General features: G+C 41.3%; 1 long non-coding RNA gene across 3 annotated transcripts in view; it reads left to right on the forward strand.

Moving 5' to 3' along the window:
• The window catches only part of LOC122688495, a 61,817-nt gene that overhangs the window by 21,901 nt on the left and 24,345 nt on the right, over nt 1-15,571 (forward strand). For all 3 annotated transcript variants that reach the window (XR_006339493.1, XR_006339492.1, XR_006339491.1), the window contains one exon: nt 3,692-3,910. This is a non-coding gene — a long non-coding RNA (uncharacterized LOC122688495). The remainder of the gene's footprint in view (nt 1-3,691; nt 3,911-15,571) is intronic.

Genomic DNA, 15,571 nt, shown 5'->3' on the forward strand with positions numbered 1-15,571 from the left:
CTCTCTCTCCTCCATCCCCCTTACATTCAGCCACTGGACCTACCTCAGCCCAACCTCATCAGCTGTGCGCTTTCAGATCCCCTCTCCTTGGAATGTACTCTATTCTTTATTTTCTGCTACTGCTTCAAGCCCCACTTCAATGGCTGTTACACCATGAAGCTTTAGGGATGGAAATCATCTGAGTTGGATGCTCCCCCACCCCTACCGAGCAACTTTAGGACAGTCACATCTGTGTGTCATCAGATGTGTCCTATGTATGGGCCATGTGTGTATATCATTGCCTATGACACATTCTATTTTAATAAATTTGTGTATGTGTTGGTCTTTTAAGTAGGCTATGAATTCCTAGAGGGTGGGAACTATCTTACTGCTTTTAATCGTCTCCCCCCTATTGTCTACCCAGCATTTGGCACATGGTAGAAACTCATTAAGTGCTGGTTGAATAAACAGGAAGCACAATTATAGAAAGGAAAGACTACCTACCATATTCTTTGCCTTCATTTCATCACCATCTCTTTCAGGAAAAACTTTCATGAATGATGGAGTGATATTTGTGCAACAAAAATTGAAGGAAAACGCAAACAGTAGAAATTAGAACATTTTTTTCCAAGGTGATAAGGAAAGCAGAACTCTGCTTGTTCACTAAAGACAATGAAGAGACCCACCTCAGATTATGAGATTTTGCACAGAGGGTCCCTGGTGCATAAACAAGGGATGAATTTATCATACTCTTTCATGTTCCTCTCTAATACTGCTACCAGGTTATGCAGAAACTGCAGTGGGAGACCCCATGAAACATACCGATAGGCAGATGAGAAACAAACATGATAAAATACAAGAGCATCACACCATAAGACTCACTTTTTCATTCATTTTGACAAGGGTAATGTAGTTTTAATTGCTAATGATAATATGTATTGCCTCCTAGTAAATGTCTTGTGGTGTATTTTGTAAACCTTTCATCTTCAAATAGCACAGTCCTCCCAAATTTGTTCATTAAACCTTTGTTAGAAACTGAGAGGTTATTGACTATCAGGGGAAAATGAGCAAGTTCATTATGAACTGGCAAAGAGGCATTAATAACCATCTCCTGTAGCAATTGTACACTATGAAAATTAGAGAGCAAGATCTTTTAATATATTTTTATTTAAAATTAATATTTTATATATTTTTATTTAACAGCATTATAATTTTTAAAATATTTTTATTTAATTGGTCCTTTAAAATATTTTTATTTAATTGGCACTATCATTTCAAAACTAATAAATTGAAGAAAGCCCACATTCAAATATGTCTCAAAATGACTGAATAATTGATTAAAACCTAGTTTCATTTTCAAAGCTGAAGAAGTGGTATATAAAATGTGATTGCCAGATAAGGCAGCAGAGATAGACAATTGTTTTATTTTATTTGTATTTATAATTTGTAAAACTCAATATTCCTATTGATGTGTCTCTGTAACAAGTCACAGACAATTATCAATAAGAATTCAAAGAGTGCCACTAAGGTGTGAAATTATACAATCATTCTACTGCAAAGAAAAAGCCTTAGAGGTGAACTATATATTGAATTTTTCAAAGGAAAATTATGTGTCTGAATGTGTCATTTGATGAAATGATTGTCATGGGAAATTAAATCTCACTCTGAAAGAAATGAGTAAGAATGAGAAAATCATCATAAATTCTCTCTGTATAAAGGAATTGTACTTTTTTACAAAAGAATTTTTTTCTCTAAGTTTCTAATCATATTAATAGTGTATGATACATATACTATTCACATATGGGATCTTCACATATGGGATGATATAAACACATACTTTTATCCACTCTACATTCTTTGGACCTAATTCATACTCATGTCAAAGGGAAATCAAGAACTTTGATATTATCCAATTCCATGTTTTTCAAAGGCTAGCCCTTGGGCCGCCTATATTAGAATCCCCTGGGACATCTGTTGAAAATTCAGCTTCTAATCAAGACTTGCTGAATCAGAATCTCAGAGGTAAATCTCACAATAAAGCAAGTTAGAGAAACGCTTGTCTAGCTAATTTAGCCAAGACTTATTTCTAAACCATCCAATTTGTTTCAATACATCAGTAACATAGTGTGAAGCCTGGCAGATTCAGTGATGGTGGAAAGGTTTTTGTGACTTAGAGAAAGCCTTCAATTACAGAGTGCTTTTTGAGAAAATGGAGTTTTATATTTTTAAGAGTTGTCTACATTATAAAGGAAGACATAAATGAGTACTAATAGATTAAATGAGGAGCATTCATGAAAAAGTTATCATTCACAAGCTCTACTATATATGAATGCCTCCTAAACATAAAACTTATCTAATATTCAAAACTTGGTTACTGGATGTGGATGTCATGAAGAAATTTATTGTTTCTGAATCACTTTGTAAAAGCTATACTTTTTAGACTACATTCTCCACTTGAGAGCAAGATCCAGGAATTGATAAAATAAGAAATTTAAAACTTTTTGCTAAATAAACATTACATAGGCATTGTTTGAATTATAGGAAGAGCTCAAATTAGTGGAGCATGAATTAACCATGTTTGAGTGAAAGGGTTCTATAGAGTCTCTAGACCATAGACATGGGGACATCTTGGTAACGAACAACAAAATGATGAAATCCATCATTTCACCTCTGGATGAACTGCTCAAAAGAATATAAATGTAAATTTCAATGTAAATATAACCTCAATAAGTCACTATAGGCTTTAATATTCTTCAGGGTTAACCTTGGATTCCTAGATTTTATGACTTTTGAGAAATGTAACTGGATCCCTCAAAATAGTTCTTGGATCACTGGAAGGGTCCTAGACCTTGGTCTCTGGTATAATTCTTAACAAAACTGTAAAATGAAATTTTCTATCCTTATCATCATAACTCGCCCCTTCCTCTGTTGTGGTCTCTGCTTTTGGGACCAGTCACATATAAGGCAGTGGTTAAGTGCACACCACTTACAACCATGTTTGAGTCATAGCTTTGCCACTAACTAGTTATGTGACCTTGGGAAATGCACTTAACATCTCTGTACCTAATGTCTCATCTATCATGTTCTCAGCGTTACCAACCATGTCAGACTAAATGGAATAAAGCATGTTACACACCTCGCAGGACACCTGGAACATAGAAAGCATTCACTGTGGCTTATTTACCTTCTATCCCACCACCATCCCACTCCCCAGAAGCCTCTGTGCAAACAAGGGTTCCTGCTGCAGATGCTCCTCAGGCCTGACCATGGGCTCTTCTAGCTACTCTGCCCTTGAAAGTTAAGTTGTTAGGATCAGGTTCATGTATTCTGCTTCCCATGGTATTTGCATTTAAAGGGAACATTAGACAGGACTCATTTGATTGCAAGTGGCAGCAACCTAACGTGAATTAGCTAAAGAAAGTGGGGATAGAACCTGCCTGCGAATGCAGGAGATGCAAGAGACGTGAATTCTATCCCTGGGTCTGAAAGATCCCCTGGAGAAAGAAATGGCAACCCATTTCCAGTATTCTTGCCTCAAAAATTCCACAGACAGAGGAGCCTGGTGGGCTACAGTCCATGGGGTTGCAAAGAGTCAGACACGACTGAGTGCTCATGAACAATGTAATCAGGAAGGGCAAGAAGATAGCTAATGATGACTGCCTCTTAACTGTATTTCTCTCTATCAATTGGTCTCATCTCCCTCTGCTCATAGGCTTATCTACTGCACAAAAGTCATAGTCGCCGGTACCTCCAGGCTCATACCCCCATTTCGAGAGAAGAAGGGGGCTCTTCTCTCAGCCCCAAATGGAATTCCTGGAGAAGGACTCAGGAGGGTCCAGTGTGGCCCCAAGTTTACCGTTCAACCAGCTGTGGTGGTCAGAGCTTAGTGAGGGCTTGATCCCTCTGAACTGGATCACATGATGACAGGAAGGTAAGAGGAGTAGATCTCTAGAAAAATGGATGCAGGTAACACAAGCACAGCCGTGGGGAGAAATCTTGTAAGGTAGGCAACTAGGTTCTGTCTCTTCTTGAAGCAGAGGAATGAACTGCTAACGACAACTTCAAATAGCAGCTGCTGGTCCATACAGAATGGCAATAACGTTTGACATGGAGACCGAGAGTCCTCCAAATACACACCTAGTTGCAAAGAACTTTCTCTTTTTGGTCACCAAACTGTCATTTACAGGAGTAGAAAACTGAGATCTTACAGATAATCAAAGCTGCCTGATTCAGTATTGAAATGTGCCCACACGGAGGGCTGTTTGCTACATGTTTTGAAAGTGTTGATGAGCTATCCACGCCTGAGCAGGTTCCCTGAATGTCTGAAGTAGTGCAGTAGTTCTCAAGGTGAGGGGTTCCAGGCCAGCATTGCCTGGGAACTCACTAGAAATACAAATGATTGGGCCCTACTCAAGACTTAATGGATCAGAAACTAAAGATGGAGCCCAGGAATCTGCATTTTAACATGCCCTCCAGAGGACTCTGATGTGCCATGTCCTAGTTCAAGAACCCCTGGTGTAGTGTATGCCATGGTAGTTGGCCCAAATGCCCCCCTCAGAATAGCAGTACTTCAGGACTCATTCCTCCAGACTCTGGGAGTTTGGTAACTGTCAGCTCTCGGCTGAGTCCCTCCGGTGAAGACAGCCGCCTTATCCAAGGTCAGGCTTCCTTTCTGGGGTATCCTATATCCCTGATTTATCTATGGAGGTAGGAGTCCTTAACTTGGGACAACTCTGAAGGTCCATCCCAGTCCAGAGCACCCCATGGGAACCGCTGAAGTCTCTGTCATGACTAAATCGCTGGTTAACCCCTCCCTCCACCCAAGCCTGCACTCTTTCTCCTTCACAGGCATCTATCTAAATACACACTCAATTTCCTGCATGCAAGTCACCATTTCCAAGTCTGTTTCCAGGACAATTAAACTAAGACACCTGGCTCCTCCCAATAAGAGATAGGTCCCCAGTGGCTCATCAGTAAAGAATCTGCCTGCGATGCAAGAGATGCAGGTTCAATCCCTGAGTCAGGAAGATCCCCTGGAGTAGGAAATGGAAACCCACTCCAGGATTCTTGCCTGGAAAATCCCGAGGACAGAGGAGCCAGGTGGGCTACAGTTCACTGGGTCGCAAAGAGTCGGACACCACTGAAGCAACTGATCAGAGCCGGTCCCGGAAGACAGAGGGCACCGTGGCTGCCATTCTGGAATAGCCCAAAGCAACAGGGTGTCCTCCGGTTTCTTTCAGATGAAAAGATCCATCCTTCTTGCAATTCAGTTTCCAAGGGGACCCTATTGGGAATATTCTGCTCATGGTCCTCCTCTGCCAATATTATGTGCTAATTCCTATGCTGGTAGAGAGAAATTATAAGCTATGACCATTCTCTCTCCTCTCAGGTTAGAATCTCCCCTTCTTCTCCACTTGGTCTTTGAAGGATCCAAAGCATCAAAAGACTTTCTTGTATTTTTTCCCACTCCCTATGTTTTTCCCATTCCTTCTGTAAAAGCCAACAGGATCTGCTTTTAAAGTCATATCTAGACTGGAAATTAGTCTTCAGTGCTACAAGGATGAAAGTGAAAGTCTCTCAGTCATGTCGATCTCTTTGTGACCCCATGGATGAAGATGAGTACTCTCCTAAAAACATGGCCACATAGTCTGCTTGGGCATGAAACCTTCCCCGGCCATGTAGCAGAACTTTCCTCACCCCTCTTCTGAGGTTGCAAGTCAGGAAGCAATCCAAATCTTCCACATGCAAAGCTGTAGCATTCACAGCTCTCCACCATCTACATGCTAGGTCACTTCAGTCATGTCTGACTCTTTGCAACCTTATGGATTGTAGCCTGCCAGGCTCTTCTATCCATGAGATTCTCCAGGCAAGAATACTGGAGTGGGTTGCCATGCCCTCCTCCAGGGAATCTTTCCAACCCAAGGACCGAACCTGCCTCTCTTGTGTCTCCTGCATTGGCAGGCGGGTTCTTTACCACTAGGGACACTTGGGAAGCCCCTACACCATCTGGCCCAACCCATACCTCCACCTTCATGCTCAGCCACAAACGTTTGCATCCAACAACACTCAGCTGCTCATCATTCCCTAATCCCAGTAGGGTTTTTGGTCTACGAGCCTTTGTCCGAGTGGTCTGGCTTCTCTCTTCTGCTAAATCATAAGTTCCTTGAGGCCAGGGGTCATGTCTCGGACACCTTTGTAGCCCCTTTAAAGCCTGAAACAAGTGCTTTCACATAATGCAGAGAAGACCTAAAATATTTGGTATACTGCTGGCACTGTTACAGAAAAATACTACCCTGTTGTTACTTCTGAGACATTTTTATAAACAGCACTGTCCTCCAAAAGAATCATGAGCATTAAAAATAAATAAAAACAACATTCCTAACAATCTGTGCCCAGGGTGAACATGTGTAGAGTTTTGCCCCCTAGAACAGTCCTGATTCACTACTGTTGTTCTGCTTATAATTATTAATACCATCCCCTTTCACTCTCAAAAGTGACCCAGATTAGATGATAAATTTTATGGTCACCCTACTTATGCAACTCAAACCATTAGCTAAAGTGTGCTCTGCTGACCTGCTTGTAGGAAAATAGCACAGTAAGAATTTTTAAAAAGATTGTGTGCCTTGCCCACATTTTTACCTGCATGTTCTCTTGCTATACACATTTCAAATGAATTTTTACTCAGGGTCAGTGCACAGACTTTTTCCACACGAAGGTTTTGATGAAAACTCTCCAACAGATGGACACTCATACAAGCCAGAGCCTCTGCTTAGGGTCCAGGGACTGGCCTCCTTTTTGCCAATGACAGAATGTGGCTGTCATTTGAGGGCCCCTGGTTTCTCTCATTCAACTTAACCGAAGCTAAAGGTTTCTGCTTGAGGGAAGATACATCCCTTCCAAAGCTTTGCAGCGAGATTACTCAAATTGGAATGGGATGATTGGGGTGAATAGTGACTGGTTTCTCTGTTCTCAAGAGGTAATAGCTTCTGCCAACAGAAAATGTCCCAACCTCACTGAAATGGGGAGGAGGAATTTAACGCATTCTTCTTTGCATTTGCTTCAATTAATCATCAGGTAATTAGATAATAAATAGCTCATAAATACATGTTTCATCTAATCCTCACACTAGCCCTACTGGATGCTATTGCAATTACTATAATAATGCATTTTCATATTTACATGAAATATAAATTGTTTATATTAATATTATATTTATATTGGGTTCTTTGGTAGCTCAGACAGTATAGGACCTACCTGCAATGCAGGAGACCCAGGTTTGATCCCTGGGTCAGGAAGATCCCCTGGAGAAGAGAATGGCAACCCACTCCAGTATTCTTGCCTGGAGAATTCCATGGACAGAGGGGCCTGGAGGGCTACACTCCATAGGGTCTCAAAGAATTAATAATACTTCCCATTTCTTAATGTTTACTATGTATCAGGCATTGCCAAAGCAGTTTATAGATATTAGCTTGTTTCATCTTCACCACAGCAGCTGAATAGAGGTCTATTTATTCTTTACTACCCTCCATGTCCACTCAATACAAACCTTGTCTTGCTCAGAGTTTTCTCTCCTGTAAACACACTGAGTTGTGTTTGGCACAGAGCAGGTTCTTAGTAAATACTTTTTAAATGAATGAGTGAATGAATGAATGAATGAGTCAACAAACCTACTCTGTGTTTTGCAGATGAGAAAACCAAGGTGTGCAAAGGGCAAGGAATTTGTCAAGATCTTGTAAATCACCAATTGGAGACTGTGAGATTCCAAATTCTTAAACATGACAACATACACCCCTGTTCCATCTCCCTGATCAGAAAGTTAAGTGACACGCACAGGACCAGCTAAGAACTAAATTATTAGAACTCAGATCCAGAAACTGTAACTCCAGCCAACACTACTTTCTCCTTGTCATGCTAGTGGGTAGGGCCAACCCCATCTGATCATGCGGTGTGTACAGCCAGACACACGGTGTCCTTTCTGGGGAAGAAGTGTGGGCAGTTCCCTCAAGTAAAATGCAAATCCTTCTTGTGGGAGGAAGGTTGATCACAATCTCCTGATTTACCTCTGGGCATTAGTTCAGCCGACTGAGAGTGAGCCAGGGACCAGAGTTTATTATCCAGGCTAGCGTAATGCGTACCATTCAGACAAATTATAAAATTTCAGTGATTCAAGATAATAGCTGTTTATTTCTTAATCATGTAATATATAGGATAGGCATCTTGGAGCAGATGTCCTTACTCCAGTGGGACTCCAGAGACTCAGGCTCCTTCCGTCTGTGGCTCTAGCATCCTAAAGGCTGAAGTAAGTCCTCTGCATTCAGTGAGAAAGACTCTTAAACACTCTGGCCAATTACACATATACTATTCTTTTTTGGATTCTTTTCTCATATGGATTATCACAGAATATTGGGTAGAGTTCTCTGTGCTATACAGTCCTTGTTGGTTATCTATCATATACAGTACTATGCCTATGTTCATCCCAAGCTCCTGATTTATCCCTCTCTGCCAACATTCCCCTTTGGTAAACATAAGTGTGTTTTCAATATCTATAAGTCTACTTTTGTTTTGTAAATAAGTTCATTTGTATCTTTTTTTGAAATTATAATCCACATATGAGTGATATCATAGGACATCTGTCTTTCTCTGACAACGCAGCATTGTAAATCCAACTATACTCCAATAAAATGAAAATATTGAAAAACTCGAAAATTAAAATGCAACACTGTAAATAAGATGGCTGCAGAGGACTCTGGATGCTAGAGCCACAGGATAATAAGATGATAATAAAGCAAAAAAGACTGGCTTGGGTTTGTAACCAGTGATAAATTGTACATTGAATAAATATTTGTTAATGAATTAAAAAAAACAACTCTAGCCAAGTAATAGACATACGTACTACAAACAGATCATTGGTAAGAACTAGACTCTGCCCAGATGCAAGTGAAGCTGGGGAATGTAGACAGTGGGCAGCCATTTCCCAGGGCACTGTGAGAGGGGCAGCACGAACTTCTGGTGGGTGGCTAGACATCACAGCCATTATGAGAAAAGAAAGGGCCAAGGAGGAGGTGGGAGCCGGATTCTGGGCTGTCATGTAGGGAAGGGTGGGAATTAACAGGAAGCAGTGGAGAGACAATAGCAAATGCCAACTTTGCCGGCCTTGGCGGGGTTTGTAGGCTTTTTCTCTTCAGTAGTCATGGAGGTGGAGCAAACTCATCTTGGCTGCCAGTTTGATGCACACTTGGGGAAAAGCTTGGAATCTCTCATTTTAATTATTATCAAGTCCCTACACTCAAAAGTACTACCCAACAGATTTGCAATTTCCATGCATGCCCACCCCTGCCTTCTCCATTTGAGTTGTAAATTATGAATCATGTGAAAATTGGACAATATCATAAAAGCCACAAGATGTATCGAGTGCTGTAGCCTTCAGTTATCTTAGTTCATTAAACAGAAAAATAGGTGTACTTTTTCTTGATAGGAAAACAGTGCCAACTAATGTCACACAATATTTCAAAACAGAATTTGTCTTTGTCAACCAAGTAGTGAATAACAAGGAAGCATTGAATGTTCTTTTTAAGAAATGATTTGAAATTAATTTCAATCCCTTCTGATGGTTCAATAAAAAGAGAAATATAGGCTTCAGTAGGCTTCTTAATGTAGATTGCTATAGTAATTTAAAAACAACAAATAACAATAAAGTAATGATTCTATCATGCTGCCAGTGGGCTTGACAGCAAATAGTATATTTGAAAAAAATAAATTTGCCACAGCAATATATGCCAATGACTAGACTCTCAGCATTGCTTTCAGATTAGAAAGATTCATAGGATCATATTCATGTATTTTAGAAAGTTATTTACTCTGATGGAGATAAAAAAAGTTAAAAGAATGATTATCCACAGTCTTTCTCCTCCTCTTACTTCCCAAGGAGGCTCCTCTTGTCCCAGGAGTAATGGATAGGATGGGATGATCAGTAGAGATGCAGACTGGGGACCCAAGAGGCTGACAGGCTCTCCAAATGTGTGAACATGAAAGCGCTGGCAGAAAACCAAGAGAGCAGAGAGGGGGGAGGAGGTGAGAGGATCTTGGCCAGATAGGAAAGAACTGAGAACTGTTTGGAAGCTGAACTGAGCTGCTACAGTGAGAAGGGGACTGTGCGGAGAGAATTCAAGTCAAGAGGAGAATCCAGCCGTTTCACGTGGTGCTATCATAACCATGTTTGCTGAAGAGACCCTCTCCTGAACTCCACCTACAGCAGGCCTTAGTTTCGGAGCCCAGCAGATTGAGACCGTGATAATAACAGTGAATGCTTATATAAACACACTTCCTATGTGCCAAATAAGCTAAACTCATGATCTGCATTCATTAACTCTTTTCATCTTTATAACAACTTTATGTGCTAACACTATTATTAATCCTCTTCAATAGATGAGAAAACTGAAGCATAGAAAGTTACAGAGCTTTCCAAGGATACACCCCCTAATAAGCAGTAGACCTGGGACTCGGGCCTAGGCCATCCAGCTCCAGGGTCTGTGGGCTGGACCACTATACTCTGTCACCTCTCAGGCTCTTGAAAAGTCAATCAAGTTGACACATAAACCTTATGTTGCAGGGACAATCAAAGATTTCAGCTAAATTCTGAGTCAAACTGCACCCTTTCACACATGCTACTTCATGTGTAAACACCCCTTTAAGAGAACAGCATGTAATTGTCAAGCACCAAAATGTCACATTGTTCGTGTGCTCACATTTTGAGTTAATTATCGGCTAAATTTTAGAAAGTACTATTAAGAAGGGGAATTCCCTGGCAGTCTAGTGGTTTGGATTCTGGGTTTGCACTGCCAAGGGCCTGGGTTCAGTCTCTGTCAGGAAACTAAGATCCTGCAACCTGTGAGGCACGGTCAGAAAAAAAGAAAAGTTTAAGAAAATGAAAGTATAAGCAATTACTCTTTTTCCAGATTTCAGTTGAATCTGGCCTATTTTCTATGATTATATGCATTTAACTAAGTAATACTGTAAAAGATCTCTGCAGCAACTTGACGGGCTGTTCACTCTAAAGGCTTCATTTTGACTGGAAATGAAACAAATTCATAGGAAAACAAGGAAGCTCATTTGTCCAGTTCTTGATCTCTTCAGGTCTTTTCCTTTTTTTTCTTTTTAAGTAACTTTACCCCCGAGTCCTGATGGGTTTACACTAGAACAAATATCAGTGAGAAAGGTACATTCCATAGATGGTCTGGGGTACTTACACAGACTCCTGTGAAAGTGGTTAGTTGCTCAGTCGTGTCTGACTCTTTGTGACTCCATGAACTGTAGCCCACCAGGCTCCTCTGTCCATGGAATCCTTCAGGCTGGAATTCTGGAGTGGGTTGCCATTCCCTTCTCCAGGGGATCTTCCTGACTCAGGGATCAAACCCAGATCTCCTGCACAGCAGGCAGGTTCTTCACCATCTGAACCACCAGGGAAGTACATAGTCTGGAAACTGATCATATATTAAGTCATTCTCCCAGAATTCATAAGGAAATAAGGAAAAGAGCATGGAATCAAAATGAAAACAAAAGAGTATCTGGGGAATCAAATGAATTGGTGTGTTACTTCAATCCAAAGAGACTGGGGTGCTCTGGGAAATACTAATTTACTTGATGATGAGCTCCAGGAGGATAAACTGACTTTAAAAATCAAAGTAATCCTTTACTCTATCCTAGGTTGAATCCGTGATTATAAAATGACCTGTATGTTTTAGGTTTATTTTTTTCACAACATGTATCATCACCAAGAAGTAAAGTGCAATTTATTCACTAGCTAAACTCCATGAGTGGTCATGGACCTCCAGGATATAGACAGGACCTCACGGATTTAGACAGGAATAAGGACTCTACCCTTGCCCTTTTCCAAAAGTGAGAAGAGGACAGAATTCTACCTTTCATAGTTTGAGAGACAATGATGATTTGTTCTGCAAAACTAAGTTAGAAACTTGGGTTTCATCAAGGGGTATCCACTAGGCTACCTTCTCTGGGCTGACAGTAAATGTTGTGGACTGAATCATACTGAGAGTTAGTTTACCAGTGAGATGTTAGCTTAAAGACTGATCTTTAGTCCTGAGAGCAAAGAGACCTAGATGACCAATAGCAGCAAACTAACATAGCTTCATGTTTGTCCATCTGCTCCAGAGTCAGGACTGCTGCTATCTTATGATAAATTGAATGGCTCATGTAGGTTACGGAACTCCCATCACTATCAAACAAAAGATATTATGTTTTGACTCTGCCGGTTTCTGGAAATGTTACGAAGTTCTACAAAGAACGGCTCCTTTAATTTCAGCTTGTCAATTAAACAAAGCAGAAAACCAAGAGGATAAATCCAAAATATTCCAAATATTTAAACTTAGAATATATCAATTTCATAGAATTGGGGACAAAATTTATGTTACCAAAATTTCACACCAAGACCACCTTCAGAATAAAAGGAGTCAGAAAGTTTGTCCTGTTTGCCAGTGAGGAAGAAAGAATTGTCTCTCTCTCCCTCTTGCTGGTAGAAGTACAATTACAGGAGATGATTCTTCATTATTTTAGCTTATTTTGTCCTACCAAAGCTTTTAACTTCATTTTCAGCTCTTCATTTTGTCATTAATATCTTCTTTTCAAAAAGTCAGAAAAGTTTAACCTTTTGGAACTACCAAGGTCTTCAGGCCTTTTGGATGATAAGCCAGGAGGAGCCCCCAGAAACAGTGCTCTGGGTGTCTTTGGCTATTTTTACAAGGCGGGTGGCACATCTGTGCGTCCACATGCAGCCTGGGGTCTCTGCTCGGAGCTCTCCTCACAGCAGCCTCGTGGAGCTTCATTTGTCTTAGGAGGGGAAGTGATGGCGTGGAGCCTGCCCGATTCTGAACCTGCGATTCCAAGGTGGAGAGAGTCCAAGATTGTTGTTCAGTCCATTAAGCAATCCTTTTTGGCTGAAGGGGTTCATCTATCAATCTCACTTTTCAGCCAGTAATCTGCTTATTTAGGTTTAATTACATTTTCAGGTCACCTGAGCACTTTTCCTAGATCTTTAATAAAATGACTCCTTATTTTATTTATCTCACAGTTGATTTTACATGAGTTGTCCAGGGCTGGGGTGGAATAGGTGGGGTGGGCAAGTAGAACTATTTCCTAAAAAGATAAACAAGTGAGATTTCCACCTTTGGAGTGTCCAGAGTTAACAGAGGAATTATTTGGATCTCAGGGCAGCATGACTATAGCAGATTGATCTAAAACTGCATGTAGCAGCCACCATTCCTGAAACAGAAAGTCAAATATTGATTTCCCAGGGCCTTTATGACCCATTTAACAACAGGCATTTTGGATTGGTTATTTCTTAGGGCTAGAGAGAATTTTCCAGCCAGCCTCCTTTTGAGCATCCTCTTAATTATCTTCTCTGTGAGATGGGTAAAAACTGATGCTCAGCTCTGGCCCTGAACACACACACAGACACACATACACACCATAAAGGAGGCTGACACAACTGGTGTTGTCTAACACTCAGTTAGCTTGGATGAAAGGTATTTCAATATTTTCTTACAGAAACTACCAAATTGGGTGAGAAAGAGGTCCCGTTGGGTATGTCTGCTAACAAATTCTCTCTAATTGACATCGAGCCAGTTAATTTCTATGTAATAAGTGTTGAGTGATTCAAGGGCCAGTCTGGACCAGCCAAACCGGGTCCCTACACAGACCTCTACCCTATTTGGCTCTCAGAAGGGAGCATCTAATGTTTTGCCAAATTTCCAAAAAGCTGGGGGAGCATTTTTATTTAATCTTTTGCTCTTTGGGCTACTAATTATGTATCAAAGGGTATAAAGAGGGCTTTGCAAATCATTATTTCCATTAGGAAGGTGTTAGAACCAGTTCCACCCAGGGCTCCCCTCCTCTGTGCTCAGCTGCTATTCCCACGGGAGGCGGCCGCGGTGGTGCCGCTGGAAGCGGGGCTTCTGTTCTGTTTCCCCAGCACTTGGAAGAAAAACAAAACAGGCCTAATGAAAAACACACACGGGAAATGCTTTATTATTTCATCATCCTCACCTACTGCGCTCTGGCACAGGTCTGTGATTAGGAAGGACTTCTCCCCTCTCGGAGGCTCGCTCCCTCTGCGAGGGGAGGCCGAGTGGGGTGGTGGGAGGCCGATGCTCTGTCATTTCCTGTCAGATCGTTTTGGAGGAATTTGCTCTTATTTCCTCCCGGCCACATCCCCACGATCCCACCCCTCCCTCCCCAGCTCAGCATTGGCCACATGCCCCGCAATGAAGTTGTATTACTTACTCAGACTTTTGGGGGTGTGGTGGTGGGGAGGAGGCTGGAAACGCTGGACACCAAGCTGTTGCAACCTTCAAAAGCTGAGAAATGGGTCAAAACCCCTGAGTGGGTCCTGACCTCCGAAGAGGGCTGGCAGGGGCACACCATTTCCCGTTTCGCTGAACAACTAGTGGGCTCTTAGAGGAGGGGGATTGGAGAGGGGATGGATGGGAAGAGGGCCCTGAAGTGCGTCTGAATATTAAAGTCAAACTGTAATCTTCCCACATACATTTTCTTGACTTTCCACCAGAAAGGAATCAGAAAGTAGACATTCCCCAAATCTCATTGGACCATTAGTAAGTGAATAACTCCTTTCATAAAAAAATGCCTCCATTTCTTTATTCTACACAGGGTGAAACCTGGATATAATAAACAATGCATTTATTCACAGGGAACTCAGCACCCCTGCCCCCCACCAAATCATCCAGGCATGGTCAAGGCAGGTATGGCTTCCCAGGAAATTGGAATGCTTTAGCTCAGACCTCGGTGGTCTGACCAGTTTATTACAGACCAAAACTTGTCTGTAGTAAAACATCAGTAACAGTTCTTTCCTGTGGCAACTTGGAAGGGTATCATGCCTTCTACACAGAAGATGCTTAATAAATATTTGGTAGATTTTCAATAAATATCTGATAAACTGAGTTGGGGTTATTTGTGACTAAACAATATGCCCAGTTTTGTGGCAATAAAAAGTAGCTACCTTCAGGCTGTAACCCCATACATTGTCACTCTTTCGGGGACCAACACCACATACTAACATCACTAAAAGTAGTAAGTTTTTCTTTTCTTTTTAGATTTATTTGGCTGCACTAGGTCTCAGTTGCAGCACGTAGGATCTTTGCTGTGGCATGCAGGATCTAGTTTCCTGACCAGGGATCAAACCTGGGCCCCCCTGCATTGGGAGCTCAGAGTCTTAACCGCTGAAGTGTCCTAGTAGTAAGAGTCTTATGGGCAACTCTTCCTTGATGAAATTTCCAGCAGACTGGCTTATTGTGGGTAACGGTTTTCTAATATCTGTTAAACAAGTTAGTGGCATGAAAAATACACTACCATACTTAAATATTTAATTCAGTGCATGGTACCTTCTCAGTGAATATCTGTTAAACAGATCAATAAATAAGTGTGATGTTGGTATAAGTACAAAATGAGTTGAGGCAAGGAGCTTTATGGTGAGAACTGGTCTGTCTGGGTAGATCTGCCTAAATGTAAGGTGCATGCATGCATGCAAAGTCACTTCAGTCCTGTCCAATTCCTTGCAACCCCA

This window comes from Cervus elaphus, chromosome 33, assembly GCF_910594005.1.
Source record: "Cervus elaphus chromosome 33, mCerEla1.1, whole genome shotgun sequence".
NCBI classification, from domain to species: domain Eukaryota; kingdom Metazoa; phylum Chordata; class Mammalia; order Artiodactyla; family Cervidae; genus Cervus; species Cervus elaphus.